The 15,204-nt window shown below is 45.9% G+C and overlaps 1 pseudogene; it reads left to right on the forward strand.

Annotated features, from left to right (window-relative positions):
- The window catches only part of LOC110431120, a 124,286-nt pseudogene extending 111,351 nt beyond the window's left edge, over positions 1-12,935 (forward strand).

The raw sequence follows: 15,204 nt of genomic DNA on the forward strand, positions 1-15,204 counted from the left end.
GGTTAAATATGAGCATTAAGGACCGTCAACACCGAAATGTGGGCATTTCTTCCTTATTTCCTGATAACCCCATGCAGAAACAGATAAACAACAAAACTCGTGGAATTCTGTCAGATCAAACCCTAATTCTAGGTGTTGTTTGTATATTGGTCCTTTCCCTTGTTTATTTCATAATTAAAATTGATACTTAAGAACCGTCAACAGGTGTGACATAGGTTCCATGCCTTTCACATACCTGGGGCTGCCTATGGGCACCACTAAGCCCAAGATAGATGACTTCACACCAATGTTGGACAGGGTTGAGAGACGACTGTCAGCTTGCTCCACATGGCTTTCTTATAGTGTCAGACTGGAGATGATTAACTCAGCAATCACACCTATCACAACTTATGCCATGTGCACACTCAAGCTACCAAAAGGGGTGATTGAAAATATAGATAGAGCAAGAAAGCAATGCCTATAGAGAGGGAACTCTGCAAAGAAAAAGGGTGGAAATCTTGTTGCCTAGCCAACTGTTCAGCTTCCAAAAGGAAAAGGAGGATTCGGGATCATAAACCTACATCTGCAAAATGATGCTTTGTTAATGAAACAGTTACATAAGTTCTATAACAAGGCAAACATTCCCTGGGTAAGAATTATATCGGACAAGTACTACAGTTCCAAAGTCACCCATGCTTCTAGAGAGATGGGCTCTTTCTGGTGGAAAGACATCCTTGTAACAGAACCGCCCAAATTATAAGAGATTAAGCTTAATAGTGACCATTTACACAGTCGAACCATCGAGCTTAAACCCATATAATCCTGGTAGTCCGTGAAATTTCGAAGGATTTCAAACCACATATCGTACATACAGCCAAGATCGTAATAAGTTTAGCGGTCACCATTCACAATTACATCCAGTTTACAACATTCATAAAATACATCAGAGTTCTTAAAATTATTACAAACCAAGTTCTCAAGTAGCGGAAGCTTCATAGTTCAAAAATAACACACACATACTTAGTCCGATACAGTGCCATAGTTCAGTCATTCCCACAAAAGCAAAAGAGGAGGTAGAGTGACCATCGCCCTTGGTCTAGTCATCGCCCATTGCGGGGTACAAGCAGAGGATGCAATAACCATAGTACATTTGACCATCTGCAAAACAACATGGGAGTAGAACCCTGAGTACGAGAATATACTCAGCTAGACTTACCCATCATAAACCAAAAATAAAGACTCTTCAAGGATCATGAAGGCTATATAGTGGGGGTAGCTGATGACTTTTTGCATAAAAGCACTATTCTATTAACATATCCTAAAGGAATCCTTCTTCTTTTAATTAGCTCAAGTTGAAAGTATCATTACCTAATCTAGGTTTGCACCTGCACTATGGCAAACAATGTAATAATATGATGGTACCTCATCATAGCATTCATGCAATTATTTATCATATAACCCAAGTGTTCCATAGTCCTTACTACGAGGACGAAGCTCATGTCAAGTGCTCACTGTCCAGGAGCGATGGCGATTCAAATCGATTTCTAACCAGCTGGCGAGTTATTCCCCACACAAACCACACTCACTGATCAAGTGAGCTACAGATCACCGTGTTACACTATCCAGGACCAATTCGCGGGTTCGGCAGGCACCGCCAGTACCCGAGGACCGTTCCGGCGACTGAGGTATCCAAGGTATACCAAGGTTACACGCCGCGCCCTCATCGTTCTCCTCAACCATCACCAATACAGCGCATGGCGGCTCAACTCCCGGCCCGTATAGTGTTCAGGCTTCGCGGTCGGAATGACTTATCCTTCCAACTAAGTGTGGGGCATGCGTTCAACATGACAAGAGGGCCGTCAACGATCGGTCCTTAATCGACACAGGCAGGGGCACTACAGTCAACCCACCATAAGACCCTGCCCGGTCTCAAATTCCATTCCACACTTGGTTATTCTCTACCAAAGCAATCACCGCTTAATCAAGCAGGTATCCACCTATATCTCGTAGGTGACTGGAAATCACCCGACTTCTACCGGACTAGGCAAGCTAAGCATAGACTTCGTGCCTATCTACATAGGACAAGGTAGATAAACAAGTGGTGATATCAAGGAGTACATATGCATCAACGGTATCAAGCAATTCCTATCACTTAAATGCAACATAGTAGAATAAGCATAATATATTATTTAAGTTAGCGAGAATAGGGAGACTTAGAATGCTCCGAGGCTTGCCTTTCTCAAACGTGCTCGGCTTGTGATCCGGGCACTCTTGCAGCTCTTCTCCTGGCTCTGACACTCCCAGAGGTTCTGCTCCTGTGCTTCCTCCTGCTCCTCGAGTCCCACCTCGTTCTCCTGCGAGCCTGTATGATGCATGTGTGCTCATGAGTGGAGTGCGAGTTGCCCGGGTCCAATGCTTATATGAGAGGGTACCAAATGACCATGACATGATGCATAGATGATTTAATTGGTCATTCTTTTTATAAGGTAGTCAACATCATCCGAGAACATGCAATCACACTAAGCATCTATTCTCTTCTCTTCTACAAATTGTCCTCAAGTGTAACCAGCAACTCACAAGATGCTTCAAAGATTCACCAAACCCGTTTTATTTACTTAATCTATATATACAATTCATAATTTCTTTATCCATATTTAGGCCTACCAAACTAGCATGCATTTCTTTTTATCAATAAATTCCACAAAAATTACAGTAGACTACCAGTCAAACATAAAGTCTACCATAAATTTCCCATAATATTTGGACACTTATTTTGAGCTACAAAAATCACAAGATTAATTCATAAAAGCAAGTATAAATACTCTACTGTGGTATAAGTGTCAAACAACAGATTTCATATTTTTATAAGTTACTTATTATCATAAGAAACACTCACAAAAATTTCCAGATTAATTGCATGATCCAATTATTTACTAAAAATCATAAACCACTGCCATGCAAGCATTTAAATCACCATAAATTCATACATACAGCAATTAATGTGTAACATATTTTTCCTAGAGCCTAAACATCTATGGGGAGCCCATAAAACAAGTTTAATATTTTTCTGAGCTATATTTTAATTACTATGCATTTTACAATTTCCAGCAAAGACATGGATTAAATATAATTGCGCAGGAAAGTTGCTCAAACATGACATGCAACCCAACCAAACTGCAGACCTGAGATTCTAGAACACATCAAAATTTATTTCACTAATTTTGGAGCTATAGATCTCAAGATATGGATTTTAGAACATTTAAACCATTTTCTGGAAATCATTTTTCTGAAAAACAATTCAAATCCACCCCAGGACCAACTAGGTGCACTCGATGCAGTGCACCTTCGGTTGCTGACGAGCGGACCCGCCTGCCAGCCGGGCCCGCTGGCCAGAGCGCAGAGAGGGGAGAACTCCGGCGAGCCGGAGCTCACCGTCGGCGACCTCTTTCGGCGAATCAAACTGCTATACGCGTTCTATGGTTCAAGGCGAACTCAGCGCACCCTTTTGCGCGGCCTGAAACGGACCGGAGCAAGCCCGCCACCGACCATGGCGGAGCGGCGGCGCTGCTCACCGCCGTCCCGAGGCGCTGGCCCGGTAGAGCGCGACTGGCGTGGCTCGCGAGCGTCGCGGTGCCGAGGCGATCACGACGCGCTAACTAAGCTGCACTTGGAGGCAGGGAGGCATGCAGACTACGCGCGCGGCGGCGGTGTTCCTCGCCGGAGAAGAAACGAGGGCGAGCGGGGCTCACCTTGCCTCACCAAACGCTCGGAAGCGTGTTCCGCGACGGCGGAGCGAGGGTGAAGCTCGGGGGAGGACGAATCGGAGAATGGTGCACGCGCTGGGGGAGAACGGTCGAGGCGGAGCTCGGGCTCCAATGGCGACGGCGGCGCTCTGCGCGCGCGGAGCGAGGGCGAGAGAGCGAGAGAGGGAGGGCTGGCGGGCGCAAATGGCAGCGAGGGTGGAGGCGGGCGCGGCCTGGCGCTCATGGTGGCCGACAAGGGCGCGTCCAGGCGACCGCATGCTCGCCATGCGGCAGCCGAGCTCTGCCGGCTCGCCACGGCGGCGCGGCGCGGCCGTCCGCGCGCGAACACGGCGCGGGCGCGAGCGCGGGGAAGGGGTGAGCGCGGGCGTGCTGGGCCGGCTTCGGCCAGCGGGCCAGAAGTGAGGCCGCGGCCTGCTAGCGCCCCCCCTTTCCCTTTTCTATTTTTTTTAATTTCCTTTTTTAAACTTTTTCTAAATTCATTTGGACCACTTTAAAATCATTTTCACCTTTTTCCCCCAAAATAAAGATTGTTCTAAAACAAAAACCCTACAACTTTGCTTTAAGTCAAATTCACAAATTCCAATTAGATTTTGAAATACAACTCAAAACTAGTTATAGGGTTTTAAATAAATCTATTTTGGGAAATTTAGTATAAAATCAATTTCTCAATTTCTGTAGCTCCAAAAATATCACAAAATTACTCTTAAATATTCTAACACTCATTTCAACTTAATTTGGGCAATTCAAGAATTTAGAAGCAAGCATGATATTTGTAACATATTTAATTCTCATAAAATAAAGAACATAAAATCACACTTTGAATTATGTTTATGCTCATGGGATGTGATGCTTATGTCATGCTTGATGAGGATGCTTATGAATGTTTTATGAGACGAAGTGCATGCTTAACACCTAGGGTGTTACAGCCCTTCCCCCCTTAAGGAAATCTCGTCCCGAGATTTGGGTTAATAACCATTTCTTATGAAATTTTGGGTAAACTGTTTTTAGGTAATCCTCGGTTTCCCAGGTAGCATCCCTATCATCATGATGACTCCACACCACCTTATATGTTTTGACAACTCTGTTCCGGGTTACTCGCTCTTTGGTATCTACGATACCCACCGGCTGTTCCTTATACTCCAAGTCTGCTTTTATTTTGATTCCTCAGGGTTCAACCCTCTGCTCGGGTACCTTCAAACATTTCTGTAGTTGCGACACATGGAAGACTGGGAAGACTGAACTCAACTCTTCAGGTAACTGAATCCTGTAGGCCATAGGGCCTTTTCTTTCTAGTATCTGATATGGTCCCACATATCTGGGTGCAAGCTTGCTTCGAACTCGGAAACGTTGAACTTTCTTCATTGGCGTAACCTTGAGGTAGACATAGTCACCTATATTGAATTCAAGTGGCCTTCTTCTCTTATCAGCATAACTCTTTTGTCGCGATTGTGCCGCCTGCATATGCTGCTGTATGATTTGCACCTTTTTCTCAGCCTCGTTCATGAAGTCGATACCATAGTATCTCCTTTCACCAGGTTCAACCCAGTTTAATGGAGTCCTGCACCTTCGACCACACAAAGCTTCGGATGGGGCCATCTTGATACTCTCTTGATAGCTATTATTGTATGAGAACTCAGCCAATGGCAACCACAATTCCCATGATCCCTTGGATGATAACACACAAGCCCTCAGCATATCTTCTAGTACTTGATTGTGTCTTTCCGTTTGACCCGAGGTTTGGGGGTGATACGCCGTGCTTCTTATCAGACTGGTCCCCAAACTCTTATGCATTCGCTCCTAGAAGTGAGCGGTGAACTGTGGTCCTCTATCTGATATGATGGTCTTGGGAATGCCATGTAACTTGACGATCTCAGCCATATACATATCAGCATACTCAGGAGGTCTGTATGTGTTCTTAACTGGAATAAAATGAGCCGACTTGGTCAATCGATCTATGATTACCCAAATCGAGTCATTTCCCTTTCGTGTTGTCGGCAACCCTGTGATAAAATCCATGCTGACCTCTTCCCATTTCCACTCTAGAACTGATAACGGTTGTAACAGACCTGCAGGTTTCATATGTATAGCCTTGACTCTGCAACACGTGTCACAACGGGCCACATACGCTGCTATCTCTTTCTTCGTCTTAGTCCACCAAAAGTGAGATCTTAGGTCTTGATACATCTTACTACTACCAGGATGAATAGAAAGCTTGGAGAGATGTGCTTCATCCATGATGCCATTCTTTAATTCTCGATTCTTCGGAACTACTAGCTAGTGTTGAAACCACAATACCCCTTTCTCATCAACTCAGAACTGAGTTTTTGGGTCATCTTTGATCTTCTCTTTGATGTGGAAAATACCCTTGTCTGTTTTCTGACCTTCGATGACTTGACTCTCAAGTGAACAACTGAGCTGTATGTGACATAAGACTTCAAGATGCATGAGATTGAAACCATCTTCAAACAACGGTTGAACCACTTGATAGTGCGGTTTGCGACTCAATGCATCTGCTACCACATTAGCCTTGCCTGGATGATAGTGGACCTCTAGATCATAACCCTTGATCACTTCCAACCATCTTCGTTGCCTCATATTCAGCTTGGACTGAGTGAAGATGTATTTCAGACTTTTATGATCGGTGTAGATATGACACTTATTTCCCAGCAAATAGTGCCTCCAGATCTTTAAAGCGTGCACTACCGCTGCTAACTCAAGGTCATGAGTTGGGTAGTTGACTTCGTGTTTTCTCAACTGTCTTGAAGCATAAGCTATTACTCTGCCGTCTTGCATCAGCACACATCCCAAGCCACTTTTTGATGCGTCGCAAAACACATCGAAAGGCTTCTAGATATTGGGTTGCGCTAGAACGGGAGCGGTGGTTAGCAACTTTCGCAAGGTGCGGAAGGCTTGTTCACACACTTCCGTCCAGACAAACTTATGATCCTTTTGTAACAAACTGGTCATTGGCTTAGCAATCTTGGAGAAGTCGGGTATGAAACGACGATAATACCCGGCTAGACCAAGAAAACTTTGAACTTCCGAGATAGAAGTTGGTGCCTTCTAGTCCATGACTTCCTATACTTTTGACGGATCCACAGCAATCCCTTCTTCAGACAGAATGTGCCCTAGTGTTGACGGTCCTTAATGCTCACATTTAACCATCGACTAATCATGGAAAAGGACTTATATGCAACCAACACCTAGACTTAGGGTTTTATCTGACAGAATTCCACGAGTTTTGGTGTTTGTCTATTTCTGTAGGGGGTTATCAAGAAATATGAAAGAAAGGCCCACACGTCGGGTTTACATAGAGTTATTAACGTGCCGCGCAATTTTCTACCATCTAGAAGAGTCCAGAAGCCACGAGAGCGAACGGGAGACGTGACGGAGCCGGGCACTGGGCGCCCGCCCTCCCTTACTGGGCGCCCGCCTTCCCCCCTGGACCAATCAGGGCGAAGCTCGGGGATCATGCTCCACCGACCTAATACTTCAAGGAAAACCACACGATCAATGTCGGTTTGATCCGACGGCCCAGATTCATCTGAAAAGACTATATAAGCAAGGCCCCCTGGCACCTGGAGATCATACCTCTTCTACAGAATCAAAGCTAGGGTTTCAGTTCTTCATCCAAGTAGAGAGGATCCCTCTAGTTCTTCTAGTTCTACCTCTAGTTTATCTAGATCTAGTTCTAGTTCATCTAGTTCTAGTTCTAATTCCTCTAGTTCTAGTTCTAGTTAGTTCTAGTTGTAATCTAGAAAATAGGGAGAGAGAAGAGGAGAGCGGAGGAGGAGCCGGATCTGTCGGATCTTCCTCAACATTATACTTTTGCAACAACTGGTTCGTTCTTCATCGTTCTTCAATTCATAATCCTGAGTTCTTTAATTACTTTTATTTACATTCAAGTTATCTATTGGATTCCCGCTTGCATCAAGTCCTCTAATCTTTGCAACATTAGAGTAATAATTAATAGATTAGATGTGGTGTTTAGTCTTGCAATTACCTGGAATTGCACCCAATCCTGCGGATTGTTGTGGTAACCTTAGGGTAGTGACAGCCCTAACGGTCGACGTATTCCACCTCGTTCGGATCGGTGTTTGTAGGACCGTAGTCAGAGCTTCCTAGCCCCCTTCTCATCTCTTTCTGTGGTTAGTGCTCTGATGTCCCGATATAGATAATCTTGAAGTAATTCTTGATTCGTAGATCAACTAGAGAACTCTCAGGAAACTTCCTCTCTTCCCACCAAAAATAATTATATAGTTATCCTTGGGAGATCTTGAATCTTAATTAGTACACTCACGTTCCCTGTGGAAAATCGATACTCTGGAATACTCCCGGGTGAAGGCTACATTGGTATCCGTGCGCTTGCGGATTTTTCTGTTTGGGTTTAAAATACCCAACAAGCTTTCTGGCGCCGTTGCCGGGGAACGGTAGCTGTGCTAGTTTCGAACCAAGTCGTCCGTGTATCCTTTTTCTTTTCCTTTTTTACCACACTCACCTTACCATTTTCGCCACACCACATGGATTTCACTCCTATCTATAAATTCTTTGCTCCAAAGGGCGAGTTATTAGAGCCACCTCCATCATCACATCCAATTCTTACAGATGGCTATGACCTCGGCCCTGATCTAATAGCCATGATTCAGGAGCAACCCTTCTCTGGGCAAGTAGATGAAGATCCATACACCCACCTTAGAGAATTCGAGCAGTTGTGATCTTGCCGATCTATTTCCAGCATGACACAAGAAACCCTTAAATGGAAATTATTTCCGTTCTCCCTTTTGGGAAGAGCAAAAAAGTGGTATGCTCATTCTGTAGGAGGCGTTAATGGAAGTTGGGATGAACTTCGAGACAACTTTTGTCTCGCTTTCTTCCCACTTTTTCGAATTGCTGACCTTAGAATTGAAATTCTTACATTCAAACAAAGAGAGAAGGAGACTTTAGGAGCAGCTTGGGCTAGGTTCACAAGCCTTATCAATTCCGGTCCAAACCTTTCCCTGCCTGACCGTGTACTGTACTACCACTTTTATCGTGGTCTAAACAAGGAAGCTGCTCTTCACCTCGACATTGCTTCAGGAGGATCATTCACACACAAACTCACAGATGAGGGGAGAGCCATCCTAGAAAGAATCCTTGAAAATACCCCTTACACAGGCATTTATGATGAGTTTCCTGAAGAAGAAAAAGAAGTCGAGCCTAATCCTAAACCAAAAGATGAGGAACTTGCAACCGAGTTAGAAATTCCACCTGACCTATCTATTAATTTGGTTGTAGAGAAACCTCCTGATAAGGGAATGCAAAACCAACTAAAGGATGATGAACCACCACCTTTAGAGCATCCCTTTGAATTCGAGGAAGATCTTTTTGAAGATTATGGAAACACCTCGAATTTTCCTATCCAAACACGACCTCTAGCAAGGACCACTCAATCTGTTCTAAGAGTAGAATTTGTTGACATAGAACACATCAAAAGCCTTTCGGCTATTCTGAGTTATGAATGGCTAACAGAAGCTGAGCTGTCTCCTGAGGTAGCTCGAATCATCACTCCTTCAACCATTCTTCTGTGCCAAATTAGAGGGTCCCCTAGGAAGGTCCACTACAATCCATATGTTGGGATAAATGTTATTTCTAAGGAGTTAGCTGACACTCTTTATCCCAACGAGTCCATAACCCCATCTCAAAAACTTTTACAAAGTCTATCTGGATTAATTCTAGAAAGCCATGGGGTATTAAGGGTAGTTCCTGTTAGAATCAAGGACTCTGGAATATGTCTAGATTTTCACATTTTTGACATACCAGAGATTCCTCTCTTGATTGGTAGACCAATCATAAAACTTCTACATGAACAACCACAACGAGGTCATTTAGACTTCATGGTTGGGAATTCCACTATTGTTGTTCCTCTTGCTAGATCAATTAACACGATAGTGGAACCCAAACTTGAACCAGATCCTATCGAGGAGATCTTAATGCTGACTCAAGAGGAGATGGCCCAACCATTCTTTAATCATGAACACTTTGTTCAAGAAGAAGAAGAGTTGGTAGAACCCATTGAGCTAGACAAAAATGAACAACCTTCACCTCCTTTGATAGAATTAAAACCTCTTCCTTCTGGCCTTAGATATGTCTTCTTGCACAATAACCCAAAAACTCCAGTAATTATCAGTGACAAGCTTTTCGATTATGAAACACAACAACTTGTCACTGTTCTTGAAAGGCATAGGTCAGCATTTGGCTACTCTCTCGAAGATCTCACGGGCATTAGTCCCATTCTCTGTACTCATCGTATCCCTATTGATCCCAATTCTACAACTTCAAGGGAACCACAACGGAGACTTAACAATGCTATGCGAGAGGTTGTTAAGAAAGAGGTCCTCAAACTCTATCGTGCTGGGATTATTTATCCTGTGCCACATAGTGAGTGGGTTAGTCCTGTACAAGTAGTGCCAAAGAAAGGAGGAATGACGGTCGTTAGGAATGAGAAGAATGAACTCATCCCTCAACGAATTGTCGCTGGGTGGCGTATGTGTATTGACTATCGAAAACTTAACAAGGCTACAAAGAAAGATCACTTTCTGTTACCCTTCATTGATGAAATGTTGGAACGGCTTGTAAACCACTCTTTCTTTTGTTTCCTTGATGGTTATTCTGGATATCACCAAATCCCAATCCACCCAGATGACCAAGAAAATACTACCTTTACATGCCCGTATGGAACTTATGCATACCGACGAATGTCGTTCGGATTGTGCAATGCTCCAGCTTCTTTCCAACGGTGCATGATGTCTATTTTTCGAACATGATTGAGAAGATCGTGGAGGTTTTCATGGATGATTTTAGCGTCTATGGCAAAACCTTCAATCATTGTTTGGAGAATTATGCCATATCCTACGCTAGCAAAACCTTGTCTGGACCACAGCTCAATTACACTACAACTAAAAAAGAGCTTTTGGCTGTTGTCTTTGCTATAGACAAGTTTAGATCTTACTTAGTGGGGGCAAAGATAATCATCTATTCAGACCATGCTGCTCTCAAGTACCTCCTCACTAAGAAAGATGCTAAGCCTCGTCTAATTCGATGGATTCTTCTACTCCAAGACTTTGACATAGAAATCCAAGATAGGAAGGGAGTTGAGAATTCCTGTAACATCCTAGATTTTTACGAAAACAAAAAAATACGAGCTTTTTAAAATTTTTCCTGTAATCGTGTGAAGCATATAGTTTTTAGGTTTAATTCGATCCTAACCTGCTAACAAATCGTAACATACATGTAGATTTGTTTGTAGACGAGTGCTCTTATTCGTGAGTCGTCTTGAGTTGGGTCATGTTTAGGTTTTTGAGTTTCTTTTGGAGTGCACAAGTCCGTAGCGGAGTTTTCTCGAATCTTCGCTGAGCCTATCTCCCAGGCAAAGTAGATCGCTTCTCAACTTCTTTGAAATCTTTCCGAACTCTCGTCGAAGTTCCCTTCTCAAACCTCCCTTCCTCTTTGATCTCGTCTCAAAATTCCATTGGATTTTATCCGATCTCTTCTTGAATCTTTCTCCAATTCTTTTGTTTTCATTCCGTTGTGGTTAATCAAAAATGGGAAACCCTATTTTAATCTCGTGGGCCGAATCCCCTTCTTCTCTCCATTCTTTCTCTTCCTGCTGGCCCAACCCGCGCGCGTGGCCCAGATCTCTCCGCGCGGCCCAACTACCTGCCCCGCCTCAACTCGCGCGCGCGACCCAGCTGGCCATCTCGGCCCAGCCGAGCCGCACCCCTCCCCTGCCCTAGGCGCGTCCCCGCTCCTAGACGCCGCCGCCACCCTGGGGTGGACAAGCACCCGCGCGCGCCCCAGCCCTGGAGAGCAGCCGCCGCCGCCGCTGCCTGATGCCGCGATCCGCGCTGCGTGTCCCACTCGCGGCACGGACGCCGAGGATGGCCGCAGGATCCCAAACCCTAGCCCGTGCCCCTATAAAGGACGAGCCCCGCGCGCGCCCCTGCTCCTTCCCAACCGCTGCCATCGGCATCCCCAGCAGAGCCGCTCGCCGACCTCGCCCTCGAAGCCGCGGACGCCATCTCGCCGACCGCTTCGCCTCCGCTCTGCCCTCGTGACGTCGCCCAAGGACCTCGCCGAGCCGCGGCCACGCCGTGACAGCCGCGCCCTCGCCTCAACGCGCCCCCGCCACCGCGACGCCGAGCCGCCCCGAGCACCTCACCCAGGAGCCCGCGACGTCCCCGTCCTCGCCACGACGTCGCTGCGAAGCCCAAGCTCCGCGATCCCGTTCGGCGTCCACGGCGCCCGAGTACCCCAGCCGCGACGCTGCCCTCGCCGCGTCGAGCTTCGACCTCGACGACGGGCAGGAGCTCGGTGCCCCACGGATGCCAAGCACCGCCGCGCCGAGCCCTGTCCCCTGCGTCACCTCGCCGGAGCCACGGACCTCAGCCTCGACGCCGCCGGAGCCCTCGACGCCCAGCCGTCTTCGACCGCGGCCACGACCTCACCCCGACGCAGCGCTACGGTCACCATCGCGACGTCCCCGACCTCGCCCCATCACACCAGGAACCACGACGCAGCGCTCCGTCCTCACCGTCCGTGTCATCGCAGACAGGCTACGCAGTCCGCTGGCCTCGCTCCGCCACTGTGTCGTGCTCCGGGCAGCAGCAGGCCACCGCCACTTTCCTCGCGTTCGGCAAGGTCGAAACCCCCCAAACCCTAGCCGACATTGGAACTCCATATTAATTCATATTTGTTCATATATCATTTCGTTATCTATCATTCATATCTCATCGATGCATGATCTATCTATTCTATGCCTGTGCCGTGCCTCCGCGCCGGTCTACTCTATCTCTTTTGGTCGCTATGGAAATGTGCTACTCCGAGTTATCGTCGTGTTGGTGTTGTTGTTTGGTCGTTTGTCAAGTTATGGTTCTTGCGGTTTGTGCGTGTGTGGCTCTTGTAGTTGTGGACCGTGCCGTCGAGCCGGTTGAGAGAGCAATGTGTTTGAACGCTATGATCGTGAGCTTGTCTCGCCATGATCGCGACGCCGAACATGACCACTTCTCTCGTGTTGTCGTGTTCTTCTTTTGTTATTTGCTTGAGGACCGAGCCTTCAAGCCGGTCGGGGAAGTGGTAGCACGCTTGACCATCTCGATCGTGGGATCATCCTACCGTGATCATGATGCTGAGCGTAACTCGTTTCCCCGTGTTTAGTTGACTTCGTCGTGCTACGCTTGATAGCTCCTATCCCCGTCCCTAGGGTTTGATCATTGCAGACTCGATATTCGTAACAACGCGGTTCTTACCCGCACCTTCGAGTCCTCTGTGATCTAGTCTAGTGGGATACAGATTAGGGGACAACCTTCGTGGAATTGTCGGAGGCCAACTCGTTAGGTGAAGCTCATGGCCGCAAGTCCACCTTGCCATGACCATCGGGCTTTACCCCATTCTCTCACATGTTTATCTTATTTGTCTCTGTCTCATATGCCTATGCCACCTAGACTCAGGCATTTCCGTAGTTCCCGCAGTGACAACCGCATTGCCTGGAACTATAGAAACGACCTTGTGCCGACTCAGAAGCACCTAGGTCGCGAAGTGATATGAGTTGGTGTAGTTCGTGGGGTCGTATTTATTTCTCCCACTGTCATTTGTTCCATGGCGAGTTGGTTGAAAGAGTGTGGTTTTGTTCTTCTTCTCTCTTTTCCTTAATCCTTGTCGATCTAGTAAGATGTGGATCGAGCCCCTTTTTCTTGTTAGATGTTTTGTTTCCAATCCCGCGATTCCCGTCGTTGCTATGGCGAGCGGATCAATGGAAAGTGAAACCCGTGTCTTTTCTTGCCTTTTTGGGTTCTTCGTGCTTAAACTCTTGTATGCTTGTACCTATTCGACCGTAGCATTTCCTTGGTTCTCGCGGTGACAACCGCACTGCTAAGGACCCGAGGAATGTCTTAGTGCATTCAGTGTACCTAGGTCGTGGTACCCTATAAGTAGCTTGAGCACTCGTGTTCTTTATGCGTCACTCTTTCTAATTCCTCGTCTCTTACCGTGGTGAGTGGACTGGAAGGAGTAGACACTCCCCTTTTCTTCTCTCTTGTTCCACCCTCTCTTGACTCTCGTCAATCATAATGGCGTACGGGTTGAGAGAGATCAGAGTTTCTGTGCTTACAACCGTTTGGTTCTCGTCAATCTCTATGACGCTTGGATCGAAAGTTCGTAAGCCGTGGTGTCTACTTAGAATAAGTTAGGGCCTACGCCTTTGTTATTAAAGCCGTACAGGTCGACACGATCGACCCGGGAAGTAACGGCTAGGCGAAGACTCCAACTTGTACTTAGTAAACAACCATTCTCATTTCTTTTAGCCCAGGGATCGGACATCCACCGAGAGGGCTAAGTCATTATCCTTTCGGTGCTCTCTTAGTGTAGTTGTTCTTCAGTGTTCTTCGTCTCTTTTCGCAGTCTTTCGAGGTCTAGCGGTTTGATTGTTTCGCCTTGATTATCGTTTACGAGGTAGTTGCTTCGGTTAGCGATGATCGAATCGGAACCAGTCGAAGGAAGGACATGCAGATAGGAGAAAGACCTTGGATGAGTACAACTACAAGTGAACTGAGGATCTTGGAAATGTCACTCGACAGGTGCCACATCCCACCCAACCTCGTAGAATCCTATTAGACATGCAATAATGTAGATGCTAGTGCTTTACTTTTATGCAAATGAATTGAGATAGGTTGTCACAGAACCGACCAAATTATAAGAGTTCAAGTGCAGAAACGATCGACCAGCAATCAAGTTTCCAAACTTGAGCCCATATAATCCCGGTAGTCAATTGAAATCACGAAGGACTTCAAACCAACTCGCAACAAACCAAGATCGTAATAGTTCAACATAAACACAGCGGATGTTACATAGTCATTCATTGCCGTCGAAGCGGCATCACATCGGAGTCATTAAGTTATTATAACCCAAGTTTGAAGTAGCGGAAGCAAAATAATTACACACACTTGTTCAAAGTTCAGTTCACAAGTTCTTGTTACTGCCAGAGTCTACACCATCCTTCCAAAAGCATCAGAGACGAGATTGTTAGAGAACCGTGCCCAACGGTTAGTCCTCATCCCCAGCGGGATGGAGACAGGTCTTGCAGAAGCCGTCATAAAAGATGTCATCTGCAACAGGTGGGAATAAACCCTGAGTACGAGAATGTACTCAGCTAGACTTACCCATCTAGTAAAACATAAAAGACACCAAGGATCATGCAAGGCTAAATATCAAGTGGAGCTGGTTGACTCACCTTTTGCCAAAAGCTTAACTCACAACTTAAGTTATTTTGAGAGCATCATATTTAATTATCATCAACCTACCACTAGATTGGCACCTATACTACAACACATCACTTGATTATTACAAACAATAATAACCATATCAAATTCATCATATGTTCTTCTTGCTATCATCATTTTCATGAACCAAGTTCATTAGTGAATGCTAC

The sequence above is a fragment of the Sorghum bicolor genome, chromosome 10 (genome assembly GCF_000003195.3).
Source record: "Sorghum bicolor cultivar BTx623 chromosome 10, Sorghum_bicolor_NCBIv3, whole genome shotgun sequence".
Classification (NCBI taxonomy): domain Eukaryota; kingdom Viridiplantae; phylum Streptophyta; class Magnoliopsida; order Poales; family Poaceae; genus Sorghum; species Sorghum bicolor.